This window comes from Oncorhynchus clarkii, chromosome 17, assembly GCF_045791955.1.
Source record: "Oncorhynchus clarkii lewisi isolate Uvic-CL-2024 chromosome 17, UVic_Ocla_1.0, whole genome shotgun sequence".
Lineage (NCBI taxonomy): Eukaryota > Metazoa > Chordata > Actinopteri > Salmoniformes > Salmonidae > Oncorhynchus > Oncorhynchus clarkii.
The window spans coordinates 346,826-367,500 of NC_092163.1; the positions used below are offsets into that span (position 1 = coordinate 346,826).

A 20,675-nucleotide genomic window follows, 5' to 3' on the forward strand; every position below is an offset into this window, starting at 1 on the left:
TACTCTGTGTGTCTGTAACAGAGGCCCAGGAGAGGCCCAGTTTAATGACCAGGTTACTCTGTGTCTGTAACAGAGGCCCAGGAGAGGCCCAGTTTAATGACCAGGTTACTCTGTGTGTCTGTAACAGAGGCCCAGGAGAGGCCCAGTTTAATGACCAGGTTACTCTGTGTGTCTGTAACAGAGGCCCAGGAGAGGCCCAGTTTAATGACCAGGTTACTCTGTGTGTCTGTAACAGAGGCCCAGTTTAATGACCAGGTTAGTTTAATGCCCAGGCCCAGGAGAGGCCCAGTTTAATGACCAGGTTACTCTGTGTGTCTGTAACAGAGGCCCAGGAGAGGCCCAGTTTAATGCCCAGGTTACTCTGTGTGTCTGTAACAGAGGCCCAGGAGAGGCCCAGTTTAATGACCAGGTTACTCTGTGTGTCTGTAACAGAGGCCCAGGAGAGGCCCAGTTTAATGACCAGGTTACTCTGTGTGTCTGTAACAGAGGCCCAGGAGAGGCCCAGTTTAATGACCAGGTTACTCTGTGTGTCTGTAACAGAGGCCCAGGAGAGGCCCAGTTTAATGACCAGGTTACTCTGTGTGTCTGTAACAGAGGCCCAGGAGAGGCCCAGTTTAATGACCAGGTTACTCTGTGTGTCTGTAACAGAGGCCCAGGAGAGGCCCAGTTTAATGACCAGGTTACTCTGTGTGTCTGTAACAGAGGCCCAGGAGAGGCCCAGTTTAATGACCAGGTTACTCTGTGTGTCTGTAACAGAGGCCCAGGAGAGGCCCAGTTTAATGACCAGGTTACTCTGTGTGTCTGTAACAGAGGCCCAGGAGAGGCCCAGGAGAGGCCCAGTTTAATGACCAGGTTACTCTGTGTGTCTGTAACAGAGGCCCAGGAGAGGCCCAGTTTAATGACCAGGTTACTCTGTGTGTCTGTAACAGAGGCCCAGGAGAGGCCCAGTTTAATGACCAGGTTACTCTGTGTGTGTGCTGCAGAGGCCCAGGAGACCCCCAGTTTAATGACCAGGTTACTCTATTTGTGTGTTCCAGAGGCCCAGGAGAGGTCCAGTTTAATGACAAGGTTACTCTGTGTGTGTGATGCAGAGGCCCAGGAGAGGCCCAGTTTAATGACCAGGTACTCTGTTTGTCTGTAACAGAGGCCCAGGAGAGGCCCAGTTTAATGACCAGGTTACTCTCTATGTCTGTAACAGAGGCCCAGGAGAGGCCCAGTTTAAAGCCCAGGTTACTCTGTGTGTCTGTAACAGAGGCCCAGGAGAGGCCCAGTTTAATTACCAGGTTACTCTCTGTGTCTGTAACAGAGGCCCAGGAGAGGCCCAGTTTAATGCCCAGGTTACTCTGTGTGTCTGTAACAGAGGCCCAGGCGAGGCCCAGTTTAATGACCAGGTTACTCTATTTGTGTGTTCCAGAGGCCCAGGAGAGGTCCAGTTTAATGACCAGGTTACTCTGTTTGTCTGTAACAGAGGCCCAGGAGAGGCCCAGTTTAATGACCAGGTTACTCTGTGTGTCTGTAACAGAGGCCCAGGCGAGGCCCAGTTTAATGACTAGGTTACTCTATTTGTGTGTTCCAGAGGCCCAGGAGAGGTCCAGTTTAATGACCAGGTTACTCTGTTTGCCTGTAACAGAGGCCCAGGAGAGGCCCAGTTTAATTCCCAGGTTACTCTGTGTGTGTGTTGCAGAGGCCCAGGAGAGGCCCAGTTTAATGACCAGGTTACTCTGTGTGTCTGTAACAAAGGCCCAGGAGAGGCCCAGTTTAATGACCAGGTTACTCTGTGTGTCTGTAACAGAGGCCCAGGAGAGGCCCAGTTTAATGACCAGGTTACTCTGTGTGTCTGTCACAGAGGCCCAGTTTAATGACCAGGTTACTCTGTGTGTCTGTAACAGAGGCCCAGGAGAGGCCCAGTTTAATGACCAGGTTACTCTGTTTGCCTGTAACAGATGCCCAGGAGAGGCCCAGTTTAATGACCAGGTTACTCTGTGTGTCTGTAACAGAGGCCCAGGAGAGGCCCAGTTTAATGACCAGGTTACTCTGTGTGTCTGTAACAGAGGCCCAGGAGAGGCCCAGTTTAATGACCAGGTTACTCTGTGTGTCTGTAACAGAGGCCCAGGAGAGGCCCAGTTTAATGACCAGGTTACTCTGTGTGTCTGTAACAGAGGCCCAGGAGAGGCCCAGTTTAATGACCAGGTTACTCTGTGTGTGTGTTCCAGAGGCCCAGGAGAGGCCCAGTTTAATGACCAGGTTACTCTGTGTGTCTGTAACAGAGGCCCAGGAGAGGCCCAGTTTAATGACCAGGTTACTCTGTGTGTCTGTAACAGAGGCCCAGGAGAGGCCCAGTTTAATGACCAGGTTACTCTGTGTGTCTGTAACAGAGGCCCAGGAGAGGCCCAGTTTAATGACCAGGTTACTCTGTGTGTCTGTAACAGAGGCCCAGGAGAGGCCCAGTTTAATGACCAGGTTACTCTGTGTGTCTGTAACAGAGGCCCAGGAGAGGCCCAGTTTAATGACCAGGTTACTCTGTGTGTCTGTAACAGAGAGCCATTAGAGGCCCAGGAGAGGCCCAGTATAATGACCAGGTTACTCTGTGTGTCTGTAACAGAGGCCCAGGAGAGGCCCAGTTTAATGCCCAGGTTACTCTGTGTGTCTGTAACAGAGGCCCAGGAGAGGCCCAGTTTAATGACCAGGTTACTCTGTGTGTGTGCTGCAGAGGCCCAGGAGACCCCCAGTTTAATGACCAGGTTACTCTATTTGTGTGTTCTGTAACAGAGGCCCAGGAGAGGTCCAGTTTAATGACCAGGTTACTCTGTTTGTCTGTAACAGAGGCCCAGGAGAGGCCCAGTTTAATGACCAGGTTACTCTGTGTGTCTGTAACAGAGGCCCAGGAGAGGCCCAGTTTAATGACCAGGTTACTCTGTGTGTCTGTAACAGAGGCCCAGGAGAGGCCCAGTTTAATGACCAGGTTACTCTGTGTGTCTGTAACAGAGGCCCAGGAGAGGCCCAGTTTAATGACCAGGTTACTCTGTGTGTCTGTAACAGAGGCCCAGGAGAGGCCCAGTTTAATGCCCAGGTTACTCTGTGTGTCTGTAACAGAGGCCCAGGAGAGGCCCAGTTTAATGACCAGGTTACTCTGTGTGTCTGTAACAGAGACCCAGGAGAGGCCCAGTTTAATGACCAGGTTACTCTGTTTGTCTGTAACAGAGGCCCAGGAGAGGCCCAGTTTAATGACCAGGTTACTCTGTGTGTCTGTAACAGAGGCCCAGGAGAGGCCCAGTTTAATGACCAGGTTACTCTGTGTGTCTGTAACAGAGGCCCAGGAGAGGCCCAGTTTAATGACCAGGTTACTCTGTGTGTCTGTAACAGAGGCCCAGGAGAGGCCCAGTTTAATGACCAGGTTACTCTGTGTGTCTGTAACAGAGGCCCAGGAGAGGCCCAGTTTAATGACCAGGTTACTCTGTGTGTCTGTAACAGAGGCCCAGGAGAGGCCCAGTTTAATGACCAGGTTACTCTGTGTGTCTGTAACAGAGGCCCAGGAGAGGCCCAGTTTAATGACCAGGTTACTCTGTGTGTCTGTAACAGAGGCCCAGGAGAGGCCCAGTTTAATGACCAGGTTACTCTGTGTGTCTGTAACAGAGGCCCAGGAGAGGCCCAGTTTAATGACCAGGTTACTCTGTGTGTCTGTAACAGAGGCCCAGGAGAGGCCCAGTTTAATGACCAGGTTACTCTGTGTGTCTGTAACAGAGGCCCAGGAGAGGCCCAGTTTAATGCCCAGGTTACTCTGTGTGTCTGTAACAGAGGCCCAGGAGAGGCCCAGTTTAATGACCAGGTTACTCTGTGTGTCTGTAACAGAGGCCCAGGAGAGGCCCAGTTTAATGACCAGGTTACTCTGTGTGTCTGTAACAGAGGCCCAGGAGAGGCCCAGTTTAATGACCAGGTTACTCTATTTGTGTGTTCCAGAGGCCCAGGAGAGGTCCAGTTTAATGACCAGGTTACTCTGTTTGTCTGTAACAGAGGCCCAGGAGAGGCCCAGTTTAATGACCAGGTTACTCTGTGTGTCTGTAACAGAGGCCCAGGCGAGGCCCAGTTTAATGACCAGGTTACTCTGTGTGTGTGTTCCAGAGGCCCAGGAGAGGCCCAGTTTAATGACCAGGTTACTCTGTGTGTCTGTAACAGAGGCCCAGGAGAGGCCCAGTTTAATGACCAGGTTACTCTGTGTGTCTGTAACAGAGGCCCAGGAGAGGCCCAGTTTAATGCCCAGGTTACTCTGTGTGTGTGTAATGACCAGGGTAACAGAGGCCCAGGAGAGGCCCAGTTTAATGACCAGGTTACTCTGTGTGTCTGTAACAGAGGCCCAGGAGAGGCCCAGTTTAATGACCAGGTTACTCTGTGTGTCTGTAACAGAGGCCCAGGAGAGGCCCAGTTTAATGACCAGGTTACTCTGTGTGTCTGTAACAGAGGCCCAGGAGAGGCCCAGTTTAATGACCAGGTTACTCTGTGTGTCTGTAACAGAGGCCCAGGAGAGGCCCAGTTTAATGACCAGGTTACTCTGTTTGTCTGTAACAGAGGCCCAGGAGAGGCCCAGTTTAATGACCAGGTTACTCTGTGTGTCTGTAACAGAGGCCCAGGAGAGGCCCAGTTTAATGACCAGGTTACTCTGTGTGTCTGTAACAGAGGCCCAGGAGAGGCCCAGTTTAATGACCAGGTTACTCTGTGTGTCTGTAACAGAGGCCCAGAGGCCCAGTTTAATGACCAGGTTACTCTGTGTGTGTTCTGTAACAGAGGCCCAGGAGAGGCCCAGTTTAATGACCAGGTTACTCTGTGTGTCTGTAACAGAGGCCCAGGAGAGGCCCAGTTTAATGACCAGGTTACTCTGTGTGTCTGTAACAGAGGCCCAGGAGAGGCCCAGTTTAATGACCAGGTTACTCTGTGTGTCTGTAACAGAGGCCCAGGAGAGGCCCAGTTTAATGACCAGGTTACTCTGTGTGTCTGTAACAGAGGCCCAGGAGAGGCCCAGTTTAATGACCAGGTTACTCTGTGTGTCTGTAACAGAGGCCCAGGAGAGGCCCAGTTTAATGACCAGGTTACTCTGTGTGTCTGTAACAGAGGCCCAGGAGAGGCCCAGTTTAATGACCAGGTTACTCTGTGTGTCTGTAACAGAGGCCCAGGAGAGGCCCAGTTTAATGACCAGGTTACTCTGTGTGTCTGTAACAGAGGCCCAGGAGAGGCCCAGTTTAATGACCAGGTTACTCTGTGTGTCTGTAACAGAGGCCCAGGAGAGGCCCAGTTTAATGACCAGGTTACTCTGTGTGTCTGTAACAGAGGCCCAGGAGAGGCCCAGTTTAATGACCAGGTTACTCTGTGTGTCTGTAACAGAGGCCCAGGAGAGGCCCAGTTTAATGACCAGGTTACTCTATTGTGTGTGTTCCAGAGGCCCAGGAGAGGCCCAGTTTAATGACCAGGTTACTCTGTGTGTCTGTAACAGAGGCCCAGGAGAGGCCCAGTTTAATGACCAGGTTACTCTGTGTGTCTGTAACAGAGGCCCAGGAGAGGCCCAGTTTAATGACCAGGTTACTCTATTTGTGTGTTCCAGAGGCCCAGGAGAGGCCCAGTTTAATGACCAGGTTACTCTGTTTGTCTGTAACAGAGGCCCAGGAGAGGCCCAGTTTAATGACCAGGTTACTCTGTGTGTCTGTAACAGAGGCCCAGGCGAGGCCCAGTTTAATGACCAGGTTACTCTATTTGTGTGTTCCAGAGGCCCAGGAGAGGCCCAGTTTAATGACCAGGTTACTCTGTTTGCCTGTAACAGAGGCCCAGGAGAGGCCCAGTTTAATGACCAGGTTACTCTGTGTGTGTGTTGCAGAGGCCCAGGAGAGGCCCAGTTTAATGACCAGGTTACTCTGTGTGTCTGTAACAGAGGCCCAGGAGAGGCCCAGTTTAATGACCAGGTTACTCTGTGTGTCTGTAACAGAGGCCCAGGAGAGGCCCAGTTTAATGACCAGGTTACTCTGTGTGTCTGTAACAGAGGCCCAGGAGAGGCCCAGTTTAATGACCAGGTTACTCTGTGTGTCTGTAACAGAGGCCCAGGAGAGGCCCAGTTTAATGACCAGGTTACTCTGTGTGTCTGTAACAGAGGCCCAGGAGAGGCCCAGTTTAATGACCAGGTTACTCTGTGTGTCTGTAACAGAGGCCCAGGAGAGGCCCAGTTTAATGACCAGGTTACTCTGTGTGTCTGTAACAGAGGCCCAGGAGAGGCCCAGTTTAATGACCAGGTTACTCTGTGTGTCTGTAACAGAGGCCCAGGAGAGGCCCAGTTTAATGACCAGGTTACTCTGTGTGTCTGTAACAGAGGCCCAGGAGAGGCCCAGTTTAATGACCAGGTTACTCTGTGTGTGTGTAACAGAGGCCCAGGAGAGGCCCAGTTTAATGACCAGGTTACTCTGTGTGTCTGTAACAGAGGCCCAGGAGAGGCCCAGTTTAATGACCAGGTTACTCTGTGTGTCTGTAACAGAGGCCCAGGAGAGGCCCAGTTTAATGACCAGGTTACTCTGTGTGTCTGTAACAGAGGCCCAGGAGACCAGGTTACTCCCAGAGGCCCAGGAGAGTTTAATGACCAGGTTACTCTGTGTGTCTGTAACAGAGGCCCAGGAGAGGCCCAGTTTAATGACCAGGTTACTCTGTGTGTCTGTAACAGAGGCCCAGGAGAGGCCCAGTTTAATGACCAGGTTACTCTGTGTGTCTGTAACAGAGGCCCAGGAGAGGCCCAGTTTAATGACCAGGTTACTCTGTGTGTCTGTAACAGAGGCCCAGGAGAGGCCCAGTTTAATGACCAGGTTACTCTGTGTGTCTGTAACAGAGGCCCAGGAGAGGCCCAGTTTAATGACCAGGTTACTCTGTGTGTCTGTAACAGGAGAGGCCCAGTTTAATGACCAGGTTACTCTGTGTGTCCAGGAGAGGCCCAGTTTAATGACCAGGTTACTCTGTGTGTCTGTAACAGAGGCCCAGGAGAGGCCCAGTTTAATGACCAGGTTACTCTGTGTGTCTGTAACAGAGGCCCAGGAGAGGCCCAGTTTAATGACCAGGTTACTCTGTGTGTCTGTAACAGAGGCCCAGGAGAGGCCCAGTTTAATGACCAGGTTACTCTGTGTGTCTGTAACAGAGGCCCAGGAGAGGCCCAGTTTAATGACCAGGTTACTCTGTGTGTCTGTAACAGAGGCCCAGGAGAGGCCCAGTTTAATGACCAGGTTACTCTGTGTGTCTGTAACAGAGGCCCAGGAGAGGCCCAGTTTAATGACCAGGTTACTCTGTGTGTCTGTAACAGAGGCCCAGGAGAGGCCCAGTTTAATGACCAGGTTACTCTGTGTGTCTGTAACAGAGGCCCAGGAGAGGCCCAGTTTAATGACCAGGTTACTCTGTGTGTCTGTAACAGAGGCCCAGGAGAGGCCCAGTTTAATGACCAGGTTACTCTGTGTGTCTGTAACAGAGGCCCAGGAGAGGCCCAGTTTAATGACCAGGTTACTCTGTGTGTCTGTAACAGAGGCCCAGGAGAGGCCCAGTTTAATGACCAGGTTACTCTGTGTGTCTGTAACAGAGGCCCAGGAGAGGCCCAGTTTAATGACCAGGTTACTCTGTGTGTCTGTAACAGAGGCCCAGGAGAGGCCCAGTTTAATGACCAGGTTACTCTGTGTGTCTGTAACAGAGGCCCAGGAGAGGCCCAGTTTAATGACCAGGTTGACCAGGTTACTCTGTGTGTCTGTAACAGAGGCCCAGGAGAGGCCCAGTTTAATGACCAGGTTACTCTGTGTGTCTGTAACAGAGGCCCAGTTTAATGACCAGGTTACTCTGTGTGTCTGTAACAGAGGCCCAGGAGAGGCCCAGTTTAATGACCAGGTTACTCTGTGTGTCTGTAACAGAGGCCCAGGAGAGGCCCAGTTTAATGAGGCCCCCAGGTTACTCTGTGTGTCTGTAACAGAGGCCCAGGTTAGGAGAGGAGAGGCCCAGTTTAATGACCAGGTTATTCTGTGTGTCTGTAACAGAGGCCCAGGAGAGGCCCAGTTTAATGACCAGGTTACTCTGTGTGTCTGTAACAGAGGCCCAGGAGAGGCCCAGTTTAATGACCAGGTTACTCTGTGTGTGTGTTCCAGAGGCCCAGGAGAGGCCCAGTTTAATGACCAGGTTACTCTGTGTGTCTGTAACAGAGGCCCAGGAGAGGCCCAGTTTAATGACCAGGTTACTCTGTGTGTCTGTAACAGAGGCCCAGGAGAGGCCCAGTTTAATGACCAGGTTACTCTGTGTGTCTGTAACAGAGGCCCAGGAGAGGCCCAGTTTAATGACCAGGTTACTCTGTGTGTCTGTAACAGAGGCCCAGGAGAGGCCCAGTTTAATGACCAGGTTACTCTGTGTGTCTGTAACAGAGGCCCAGGAGAGGCCCAGTTTAATGACCAGGTTACTCTGTGTGTCTGTAACAGAGGCCCAGGAGAGGCCCAGTTTAATGACCAGGTTACTCTGTGTGTCTGTAACAACAGGAGAGGCCCAGTTTAATGACCAGGTTACTCTGTGTGTCTGTAACAGAGGCCCAGGAGAGGCCCAGTTTAATGACCAGGTTACTCTGTGTGTCTGTAACAGAGGCCCAGGAGAGGCCCAGTTTAATGACCAGGTTACTCTGTGTGTCTGTAACAGAGGCCCAGGAGAGGCCCAGTTTAATGACCAGGTTACTCTGTGTGTGTGTAACAGAGGCCCAGGAGAGGCCCAGTTTAATGACCAGGTTACTCTGTGTGTCTGTAACAGAGGCCCAGGAGAGGCCCAGTTTAATGACCAGGTTACTCTGTGTGTCTGTAACAGAGGCCCAGGAGAGGCCCAGTTTAATGACCAGGTTACTCTGTGTGTCTGTAACAGAGGCCCAGGAGAGGCCCAGTTTAATGACCAGGTTACTCTGTGTGTCTGTAACAGAGGCCCAGGAGAGGCCCAGTTTAATGACCAGGTTACTCTGTGTGTCTGTAACAGAGGCCCAGGAGAGGCCCAGTTTAATGACCAGGTTACTCTGTGTGTCTGTAACAGAGGCCCAGGAGAGGCCCAGTTTAATGACCAGGTTACTCTGTGTGTCTGTAACAGAGGCCCAGGAGAGGCCCAGTTTAATGACCAGGTTACTCTGTGTGTCTGTAACAGAGGCCCAGGAGAGGCCCAGTTTAATGACCAGGTTACTCTGTGTGTCTGTAACAGAGGCCCAGGACCAGGAGGCCCAGTTTAATGACCAGGTTACTCTGTGTGTCTGTAACAGAGGCCCAGGAGAGGCCCAGTTTAATGACCAGGTTACTCTGTGTGTCTGTAACAGAGGCCCAGGAGAGGCCCAGTTTAATGACCAGGTTACTCTGTGTGTCTGTAACAGAGGCCCAGGAGAGGCCCAGTTTAATGACCAGGTTACTCTGTGTGTCTGTAACAGAGGCCCAGGAGAGGCCCAGTTTAATGACCAGGTTACTCTGTGTGTCTGTAACAGAGGCCCAGGAGAGGCCCAGTTTAATGACCAGGTTACTCTGTGTGTCTGTAACAGAGGCCCAGGAGAGGCCCAGTTTAATGACCAGGTTACTCTGTGTGTCTGTAACAGAGGCCCAGGAGAGGCCCAGTTTAATGACCAGGTTACTCTGTGTGTCTGTAACAGAGGCCCAGGAGAGGCCCAGTTTAATGACCAGGTTACTCTGTGTGTCTGTAACAGAGGCCCAGGCCCAGGAGAGGCCCAGTTTAATGACCAGGTTACTCTGTGTGTCTGTAACAGAGGCCCAGGAGAGGCCCAGTTTAATGACCAGGTTACTCTGTGTGTCTGTAACAGAGGCCCAGGAGAGGCCCAGTTTAATGACCAGGTTACTCTGTGTGTCTGTAACAGAGGCCCAGGAGAGGCCCAGTTTAATGACCAGGTTACTCTGTGTGTCTGTAACAGAGGCCCAGGAGAGGCCCAGTTTAATGACCAGGTTACTCTGTGTGTCTGTAACAGAGGCCCAGGAGAGGCCCAGTTTAATGACCAGGTTACTCTGTGTGTCTGTAACAGAGGCCCAGGAGAGGCCCAGTTTAATGACCAGGTTACTCTGTGTGTCTGTAACAGAGGCCCAGTTTAATGACCAGGTTACTCTGTGTGTCTGTAACAGAGGCCCAGGAGAGGCCCAGTTTAATGACCAGGTTACTCTGTGTGTCTGTAACAGAGGCCCAGGAGAGGCCCAGTTTAATGACCAGGTTACTCTGTGTGTCTGTAACAGAGGCCCAGGAGAGGCCCAGTTTAATGACCAGGTTACTCTGTGTGTCTGTAACAGAGGCCCAGGAGAGGCCCAGTTTAATGACCAGGTTACTCTGTGTGTCTGTAACAGAGGCCCAGGAGAGGCCCAGTTTAATGACCAGGTTACTCTGTGTGTCTGTAACAGAGGCCCAGGAGAGGCCCAGTTTAATGACCAGGTTACTCTGTGTGTGTGTAACAGAGGCCCAGGAGAGGCCCAGTTTAATGACCAGGTTACTCTGTGTGTCTGTAACAGAGGCCCAGGAGAGGCCCAGTTTAATGACCAGGTTACTCTGTGTGTCTGTAACAGAGGCCCAGGAGAGGCCCAGTTTAATGACCAGGTTACTCTGTGTGTCTGTAACAGAGGCCCAGGAGAGGCCCAGTTTAATGACCAGGTTACTCTGTGTGTCTGTAACAGAGGCCCAGGAGAGGCCCAGTTTAATGACCAGGTTACTCTGTGTGTCTGTAACAGAGGCCCAGGAGAGGCCCAGTTTAATGACCAGGTTACTCTGTGTGTCTGTAACAGAGGCCCAGGAGAGGCCCAGTTTAATGACCAGGTTACTCTGTGTGTCTGTAACAGAGGCCCAGGAGAGGCCCAGTTTAATGACCAGGTTACTCTGTGTGTCTGTAACAGAGGCCCAGGAGAGGCCCAGTTTAATGACCAGGTTACTCTGTGTGTCTGTAACAGAGGCCCAGAGGCCCTGTGTGTCTGAGAGGCCCTGACCAGGTGTGTCTGTAACAGAGGCCCAGGAGAGGCCCAGTTTAATGACCAGGTTACTCTGTGTGTCTGTAACAGAGGCCCAGGAGAGGCCCAGTTTAATGACCAGGTTACTCTGTGTGTCTGTAATGACCAGAGGCCCAGGAGAGGCCCAGTTTAATGACCAGGTTACTCTGTGTGTCTGTAACAGAGGCCCAGGAGAGGCCCAGTTTAATGACCAGGTTACTCTGTGTGTCTGTAACAGAGGCCCAGGAGAGGCCCAGTTTAATGACCAGGTTACTCTGTGTGTCTGTAACAGAGGCCCAGGAGAGGCCCAGTTTAATGACCAGGTTACTCTGTGTGTCTGTGTGACCAGGTTACAGAGGCCCAGGAGAGGCCCAGTTTAATGACCAGGTTACTCTGTGTGTCTGTAACAGAGGCCCAGGAGAGGCCCAGTTTAATGACCAGGTTACTCTGTGTGTCTGTAACAGAGGCCCAGGAGAGGCCCAGTTTAATGACCAGGTTACTCTGTGTGTCTGTAACAGAGGCCCAGGAGAGGCCCAGTTTAATGACCAGGTTACTCTGTGTGTAACAGAGGCCCAGGAGAGGCCCTGTTTAATGACCAGACTCTGTGTGTCTGTAACAGAGGCCCAGGAGAGGCCCAGTTTAATGACCAGGTTACTCTGTGTGTCTGTAACAGAGGCCCAGGAGAGGCCCAGTTTAATGACCAGGTTACTCTGTGTGTCTGTAACAGAGGCCCAGGAGAGGCCCAGTTTAATGACCAGGTTACTCTGTGTGTCTGTAACAGAGGCCCAGGAGAGGCCCAGTTTAATGACCAGGTTACTCTGTGTGTCTGTAACAGAGGCCCAGGAGAGGCCCAGTTTAATGACCAGGTTACTCTGTGTGTCTGTAACAGAGGCCCATTAACAGAGGCCCAGGAGAGGCCCAGTTTAATGACCAGGTTACTCTGTGTGTCTGTAACAGAGGCCCAGGAGAGGCCCAGTTTAATGACCAGGTTACTCTGTGTGTCTGTAACAGAGGCCCAGGAGAGGCCCAGTTTAATGACCCCAGGTTCTGTAACAGAGGCCCCCAGTTTAATGACCAGGTTACTCTGTGTGTCTGTAACAGAGGCCCAGGAGAGGCCCAGTTTAATGACCAGGTTACTCTGTGTGTCTGTAACAGAGGCCCAGAGGCCCAGTTTAATGACCAGGTTACTCTGTGTGTGTGTTCCAGAGGCCCAGGAGAGGCCCAGTTTAATGACCAGGTTACTCTGTGTGTCTGTAACAGAGGCCCAGGAGAGGCCCAGTTTAATGACCAGGTTACTCTGTGTGTGTCTGTTTAATGACCAGGTTAGAGGCCCAGGAGAGGCCCAGTTTAATGACCAGGTTACTCTGTGTGTCTGTAACAGAGGCCCAGGAGAGGCCCAGTTTAATGACCAGGTTACTCTGTGTGTCTGTAACAGAGGCCCAGGAGAGGCCCAGTTTAATGACCAGGTTACTCTGTGTGTCTGTGTAACAGAGTAACAGAGGCCCAGGAGAGGCCCAGTTTAATGACCAGGTTACTCTGTGTGTCTGTAACAGAGGCCCAGGAGAGGCCCAGTTTAATGACCAGGTTACTCTGTGTGTCTGTAACAGAGAGGCCCCCATTAGAGGCCCAGGAGAGGCCCAGTTTAATGACCAGGTTACTCTGTGTGTCTGTAACAGAGGCCCAGGAGAGGCCCAGTTTAATGCCCAGGTTACTCTGTGTGTCTGTAACAGAGGCCCAGGAGAGGCCCAGTTTAATGACCAGGTTACTCTGTGTGTCTGTAACAGAGGCCCAACAGAGGCCCAGGAGACTCTGTGTGTCCAGAGGCCCAGTTTAATGACCAGGTTACTCTCCAGAGGCCCAGGAGAGGCCCAGTTTAATGTGTGTGTCTGTAACAGAGGCCCAGGAGAGGCCCAGTTTAATGACCAGGTTACTCTGTGTGTCTGTAACAGAGGCCCAGGAGAGGCCCAGTTTAATGACCAGGTTACTCTGTGTGTCTGTAACAGAGGCCCAGGAGAGGCCCAGTTTAATGACCAGGTTACTCTGTGTGTCTGTAACAGAGGCCCAGGAGAGGCCCAGTTTAATGACCAGGTTACTCTGTGTGTCTGTAACAGAGGCCCAGGAGAGGCCCAGTTTAATGACCAGGTTACTCTGTGTGTCTGTAACAGAGGCCCAGGAGAGGCCCAGTTTAATGACCAGGTTACTCTGTGTGTCTGTAACAGAGGCCCAGGAGAGGCCCAGTTTAATGACCAGGTTACTCTGTGTGTCTGTAACAGAGGCCCAGGAGAGGCCCAGTTTAATGACCAGGTTACTCTGTGTGTCTGTAACAGAGGCCCAGGAGAGGAGGCCCAGTTTAATGACCAGGTTACTCTGTGTGTCTGTAACAGAGACCCCAGGAGAGGCCCAGTTTAATGACCAGGTTACTCTGTGTGTCTGTAACAGAGGCCCAGGAGAGGCCCAGTTTAATGACCAGGTTACTCTGTGTGTCTGTAACAGAGGCCCAGGAGAGGCCCAGTTTAATGACCAGGTTACTCTGTGTGTCTGTAACAGAGGCCCAGGAGAGGCCCAGTTTAATGACCAGGTTACTCTGTGTGTCTGTAACAGAGGCCCAGGAGAGGCCCAGTTTAATGACCAGGTTACTCTGTGTGTCTGTAACAGAGGCCCAGGAGAGGCCCAGTTTAATGACCAGGTTACTCTGTGTGTCTGTAACAGAGGCCCAGGAGAGGCCCAGTTTAATGACCAGGTTACTCTGTGTGTCTGTAACAGAGGCCCAGGAGAGGCCCAGTTTAATGACCAGGTTACTCTGTGTGTCTGTAACAGAGGCCCAGGAGAGGCCCAGTTTAATGACCAGGTTACTCTGTGTGTCTGTAACAGAGGCCCAGTTTAAGAGGCTCTGTGTGTCTGTAACAGAGGCCCAGGAGAGGCCCAGTTTAATGACCAGGTTACTCTGTGTGTCTGTAACAGAGGCCCAGGAGAGGCCCAGTTTAATGACCAGGTTACTCTGTGTGTCTGTAACAGAGGCCCAGGAGAGGCCCAGTTTAATGACCAGGTTACTCTGTGTGTCTGTAACAGAGGCCCAGGAGAGGAGGCCCAGGAGAGGCCCAGTTTAATGACCAGGTTACTCTGTGTGTCTGTAACAGAGGCCCAGGAGAGGCCCAGTTTAATGACCAGGTTACTCTGTGTGTCTGTAACAGAGGCCCAGGAGAGGCCCAGTTTAATGACCAGGTTACTCTGTGTGTCTGTAACAGAGGCCCAGAGGCAGTTTAATGACCAGGTTACTCTGTGTGTCTGTAACAGAGGCCCAGGAGAGGCCCAGTTTAATGACCAGGTTACTCTGTGTGTCTGTAACAGAGGCCCAGGAGAGGCCCAGTTTAATGACCAGGTTACTCTGTGTGTCTGTAACAGAGGCCCAGGAGAGGCCCAGTTTAATGACCAGGTTACTCTGTGTGTGTGTTCCAGAGGCCCAGGAGAGGCCCAGTTTAATGACCAGGTTACTCTGTGTGTCTGTAACAGAGGCCCAGGAGAGGCCCAGTTTAATGACCAGGTTACTCTGTGTGTCTGTAACAGAGGCCCAGGAGAGGCCCAGTTTAATGACCAGGTTACTCTGTGTGTCTGTAACAGAGGCCCAGGAGAGGTCCAGTTTAATGACCAGGTTACTCTGTGTGTCTGTAACAGAGGCCCAGGAGAGGCCCAGTTTAATGACCAGGTTACTCTGTGTGTCTGTAACAGAGGCCCAGGAGAGGCCCAGTTTAATGACCAGGTTACTCTGTGTGTCTGTAACAGAGGCCCAGGAGAGGCCCAGTTTAATGACCAGGTTACTCTGTGTGTCTGTAACAGGTTAGAGGCCCAGGAGAGGCCCAGTTTAATGACCAGGTTACTCTGTGTGTCTGTAACAGAGGCCCAGGAGAGGCCCAGTTTAATGACCAGGTTACTCTGTGTGTCTGTAACAGAGGCCCAGGAGAGGCCCAGTTTAATGACCAGGTTACTCTGTGTGTCTGTAACAGAGGCCCAGGAGAGGCCCAGTTTAATGACCAGGTTACTCTGTGTGTCTGTAACAGAGGCCCAGGAGAGGCCCAGTTTAATGACCAGGTTACTCTGTGTGTCTGTGTAACAGAGGCCCAGGAGAGGCCCAGTTTAATGACCAGGTTACTCTGTGTGTCTGTAACAGAGGCCCAGGAGAGGCCCAGTTTAATGACCAGGTTACTCTGTGTGTCTGTAACAGAGGCCCAGGAGAGGCCCAGTTTAATGACCAGGTTACTCTGTGTGTCTGTAACAGAGGCCCAGGAGAGGCCCAGTTTAATGACCAGGTTACTCTGTGTGTCTGTAACAGAGGCCCAGGAGAGGCCCAGTTTAATGACCAGGTTACTCTGTGTGTCTGTAACAGAGGCCCAGGAGAGGCCCAGTTTAATGACCAGGTTACTCTGTGTGTCTGTAACAGAGGCCCAGGAGAGGCCCAGTTTAATGCCCAGGTTACTCTGTGTGTCTGTAACAGAGGCCCAGGGGGATGCCCAGTTTAATGACCAGGTTACTCTGTGTGGTGTAACAGAGACCCAGGAGAGGCCCAGTTTAATGACCAGGTTACTCTGTTTGTCTGTAACAGAGGCCCAGGAGAGGCCCAGTTTAATGACCAGGTTACTCTGTGTATCTGTAACAGAGGCCCAGGAGAGGCCCAGTTTAATGACCAGGTTACTCTGTGTGTCTGTAACAGAGGCCCAGGAGAGGCCCAGTTTAATGACCAGGTTACTCTGTGTGTCTGTAACAGAGGCCCAGGAGAGGCCCAGTTTAATGACCAGGTTACTCTGTGTGTCTGTAACAGAGGCCCAGGAGAGGCCCAGTTTAATGACCAGGTTACTCTGTGTGTCTGTAACAGAGGCCCAGGAGAGGTCCAGTTTAATGACCAGGTTACTCTGTGTGTCTGTAACAGAGGCCCAGGAGAGGCCCAGTTTAATGACCAGGTTACTCTGTTTGTCTGTAACAGAGGCCCAGGAGAGGCCCAGTTTAATGACCAGGTTACTCTGTGTGTCTGTAACAGAGGCCCAGAAGAGGCCTAGTTTAATGACCAGGTTACTCTGTGTGTCTGTAACAGAGGCCCAGGAGAGGCCCAGTTTAATGACCAGGTTACTCTGTGTGTCTGTAACAGAGGCCCAGGAGAGGCCCAGTTTAATGACCAGGTTACTCTGTGTGTCTGTAACAGAGGCCCAGGAGAGGTCCAGTTTAATGACCAGGTTACTCTGTGTGTCTGTAACAGAGGCCCAGGAGAGACCCAGTTTAATGACCAGGTTACTCTGTTTGTCTGTAACAGAGGCCCTGGAGAGGCCCAGTTTAATGACCAGGTTACTCTGTGTGTCTGTAACAGAGGCCCAGGAGAGGCCCAGGAGAGGCCCAGTTTAATGACCAGGTTACTCTGTGTGTCTGTAACAGAGGCCCAGGAGAGGCCCAGTTTAATGCCCAGGTTACTCTGTGTGTCTGTAACAGTGGCCCAGGCGAGGCCCAGTTTAATGACCAGGTTACTCTATTTGTGTGTTCCAGAGGCCCAGGAGAGGTCCAGTTTAATGACCAGGTTACTCTGTTTGTCTGTAACAGAGGCCCAGGAGAGGCCCAGTTTAATGACCAGGTTACTCTGTGTGTCTGTAACAGAGGCCCAGGCGAGGCCCAGTTTAATGACCAGGTTACTCTATTTGTGTGTTCCAGAGGCCCAGGAGAGGTCCAGTTTAATGACCAGGTTACTCTGTTTGCCTGTAACAGAGGCCCAGGAGAGGCCCAGCTTAATGACCAGGTTACTCTGTGTGTCTGTAACAGAGGCCCAGGAGAGGCCCAGTTTAATGACCAGGTTACTCTGTGTGTCTGTAACTCTGTGTGTGTGTTCCAGAGGCCCAGGAGAGGCCCAGTTTAATGACCAGGTTACTCTGTGTGTCTGTAACAGAGGCCCAGGAGAGGCCCAGTTTAATGACCAGGTTACTCTGTGTGTCTGTAACAGAGGCCCAGGAGAGGCCCAGTTTAATGACCAGGTTACTCTGTGTGTCTGTAACAGAGGCCCAGGAGAGGCCCAGTTTAATGACCAGGTTACTCTGTGTGTCTGTAACAGAGGCCCAGGAGAGGCCCAGTTTAATGACCAGGTTACTCTGTGTGTCTGTAACAGAGGCCCAGGAGAGGACCAGTTTAATGACCAGGTTACTCTGTGTGTCTGTAACAGAGGCCCAGGAGAGGCCCAGTTTAATGACCAGGTTACTCTGTGTGTCTGTAACAGAGGCCCAGGAGAGGCCCAGTTTAATCCCAGGTTACTCTGTGTGTCTGTAACAGAGGCCCAGGAGAGGCCCAGTTTAATGACCAGGTTACTCTGTGTGTGTGCTGCAGAGGCCCAGGAGACCCCCAGTTTAATGACCAGGTTACTCTATTTGTGTGTTCCAGAGGCCCAGGAGAGGTCCAGTTTAATGACAAGGTTACTCTGTAACAGAGGCCCAGGAGAGGCCCAGTTTAATGTGTGTGTTGCAGAGGCCCAGGAGAGGCCCAGTTTAATGACCGGGTTACTCTGTTTGTCTGTAACAGAGGCCCAGGAGAGGCCCAGTTTAATGACCAGGTTACTCTGTGTGTCTGTAACAGAGGCCCAGGAGAGGCCCGGTTTAATGACCAGGTTACTCTGTGTGTCTGTAACAGAGGCCCAGGAGAGGCCCAGTTTAATGACCAGGTTACTCTGTGTGTCTGTAACAGAGGCCCAGGAGAGGCCCAGTTTAATGACCAGGTTACTCTGTGTGTCTGTAACAGAGGCCCAGGGGAGGCCCAGTTTAATGACCAGGTTACTCTGTGTGGTGTAACAGAGGCCCAGGAGAGGCCCAGTTTAATGACCAGGTTACTCTGTGTGTCTGTAACAGAGGCCCAGGAGAGGCCCAGTTTAATGACCAGGTTACTCTGTGTGTCTGTAACAGAGGCCCAGGAGAGGCCCAGTTTAATGACCAGGTTACTCTGTGTGTCTGTAACAGAGGCCCAGGAGAGGCCCAGTTTAATGACCAGGTTACTCTGTGTGTCTGTAACAGAGGCCCAGGAGAGGCCCCCAGGTTACTCTGTGTGTCTGTAACAGAGGCCCAGGAGAGGCCCAGTTTAATGACCAGGTTACTCTGTGTGTCTGAGAGGCCCCCAGTTTAATGACCAGGTTACTCTGTGTGTCTGTAACAGAGGCCCAGGAGAGGCCCAGTTTAATGTGTTTGTAACAGAGGCCCAGGAGAGGTCCAGTTTAATGACCAGGTTACTCTGTGTGTCTGTAACAGAGGCCCAGGAGAGGCCCAGTTTAATGACCAGGTTACTCTGTTTGTCTGTAACAGAGGCCCAGGAGAGGCCCAGTTTAATGACCAGGTTACTCTGTGTGTGTGCTGCAGAGGCCCAGGAGACCCCCAGTTTAATGACCAGGTTACTCTGTGTGTCTGTAACAGAGGCCCAGAAGAGGCCCAGTTTAATGACCAGGTTACTCTGTGTGTCTGTAACAGAGGCCCAGGAGAGGCCCAGGAGAGGCCCAGTTTAATGACCAGGTTACTCTGTGTGTCTGTAACAGAGGCCCAGGAGAGGCCCAGTTTAATGACCAGGTTACTCTGTGTGTCTGTAACAGAGGCCCAGGAGAGGCCCAGTTTAATGACCAGGTTACTCTGTGTGTCTGTAACAGAGGCCCAGGAGAGGCCCAGTTTAATGACCAGGTTACTCTGTGTGTCTGTAACAGAGGCCCAGGAGAGGTCCAGTTTAATGACCAGGTTACTCTGTGTTCCTGTAACAGAGGCCCAGGAGAGGCCCAGTTTAATGACCAGGTTACTCTGTGTGTCTTTAACAGAGGCCCAGGAGAGGCCCAGTTTAATGACCAGGTTACTCTTTGTGTCTGTAACAGAGACCCAGTTTAATGACCAGGTTACTCTGTGTGTCTGTAACAGAGGCCCAGGAGAGGCCCAGTTTAATGACCAGGTTACTCTGTGTGTCTGTAACAGAGGCCCAGGAGAGGCCCAGTTTAATGACCAGGTTACTCTGTGTGTCTGTAACAGAGGCCCAGGAGAGGCCCAGTTTAATGACCAGGTTACTCTGTGTGTCTGTAACAGAGGCCCAGTAACAGAGGCCCAGAAGAGGCCCAGTTTAATGACCAGGTTACTCTGTGTGTCTGTAACAGAGGCCCAGGAGAGGCCCAGTTTAATGTTTAATGACCAGGTTACTCTTTGTGTCTGTAACAGAGACCCAGTTTAATGACCAGGTTACTCTGTGTGTCTGTAACAGAGGCCCAGGAGAGGCCCAGTTTAATGACCAGGTTACTCTGTGTGTCTGTAACAGAGGCCCAGGAGAGGCCCAGGAGAGGCCCAGTTTAATGACCAGGTTACTCTGTGTGTGTGTTCCAGAGGCCCAGGAGAGGCCCAGTTTAATGACAAGGTTACTCTTTGTGTCTGTAACAGAGACCCAGTTTAATGACCAGGTTACTCTGTGTGTCTGTAACAGAGGCCCAGGAGAGGCCCAGTTTAATGACCAGGTTACTCTGTGTGTCTGTAACAGGCCCAGGAGAGGCCCAGTTTAATGACCAGGTTACTCTGTGTGTCTGTAACAGAGGCCCAGGAGAGGCCCAGTTTAATGACCAGGTTACTCTGTGTTCCTGTAACAGAGGCCCAGGAGAGGCCCAGTTTAATGACCAGGTTACTCTGTGTGTCTTTAACAGAGGCCCAGGAGAGGCCCAGTTTAATGACCAGGTTACTCTCTGTGTCTGTAACAGAGGCCCAGGAGAGGCCCAGTTTAATGAACAGGTTACTCTGTTTGTGTGTTCCAGAGGCCCAGGGGAGGCCCAGTTTAATGACCAGGTTACTCTGTGTGTCTGTAACAGAGGCCCAGGAGAGGCCCAGTTTAATGACCAGGTTACTCTGTGTGTCTGTAACAGAGGCCCAGGAGAGGCCCAGTTTAATGACCAGGTTACTCTGTGTGTCTGTAACAGAGGTCCAGGAGAGGCCCAGTTTAATGACCAGGTTACTCTGTGTGTCTGTAACAGAGGCCCAGGAGAGGCCCAGTTTAATGACCACTTTACTCTGTGTGTCTGTAACAGAGGCCCAGGGGAGGCCCAGTTTAATGACCAGGTTACTCTCTGTGTCTGTAACAGAGGCCCAGTTTAATGACCAGGTTACTCTGTTTGTCTGTAACAGAGGCCCAGGAGAGGCCCAGTTTAATGCCCAGGTTACTCTGTGTGTCTGTAACAGAGGCCCAGTTTAATTACCAGGTTACTCTGTGTGTCTGTAACAGAGGCCCAGGAGAGGCCCAGTTAAATGACCAGGTTACTCTCTGTGTCTGTAACAGAGGCCCAGGAGAGGCCCAGTTTAATGACCAGGTTACGCTGTGTGTTGTAACAGAGGCCCAGGAGAGGACCAGTTAATGACCAGGTTACTCTTTGTGTCTGTAACAGAGGCCCAGGAGAGGCCCAGTTTAATGACCAGGTTACTCTGTGTGTCTGTAACAGAGGCCCAGGAGAGGCCCAGTTTAATGACCAGGTTACTCTGTGTGTCTGTAACAGAGGCCCAGGAGAGGCCCAGTTTAATGACCAGGTTACTCTCTGTGTCTGTAACAGAGGCCCAGGAGAGGCCCAGTTTAATGACCAGGTTACTCTGTGTGTGTGTTGCAGAGGCCCAGGAGAGGCCCAGTTTAATGACCAGGTTACTCTGTTTGTCTGTAACAGAGGCCCAGGAGAGGTCCAGTTTA

At 51.7% G+C, this 20,675-nt stretch overlaps 1 protein-coding gene across 1 annotated transcript in view; it reads left to right on the forward strand.

The window, feature by feature from the left end:
• Window positions 1-20,675, forward strand: part of LOC139369997 (voltage-dependent T-type calcium channel subunit alpha-1H-like) — a 173,336-nt gene that overhangs the window by 134,723 nt on the left and 17,938 nt on the right. The window lies entirely within an intron of this gene.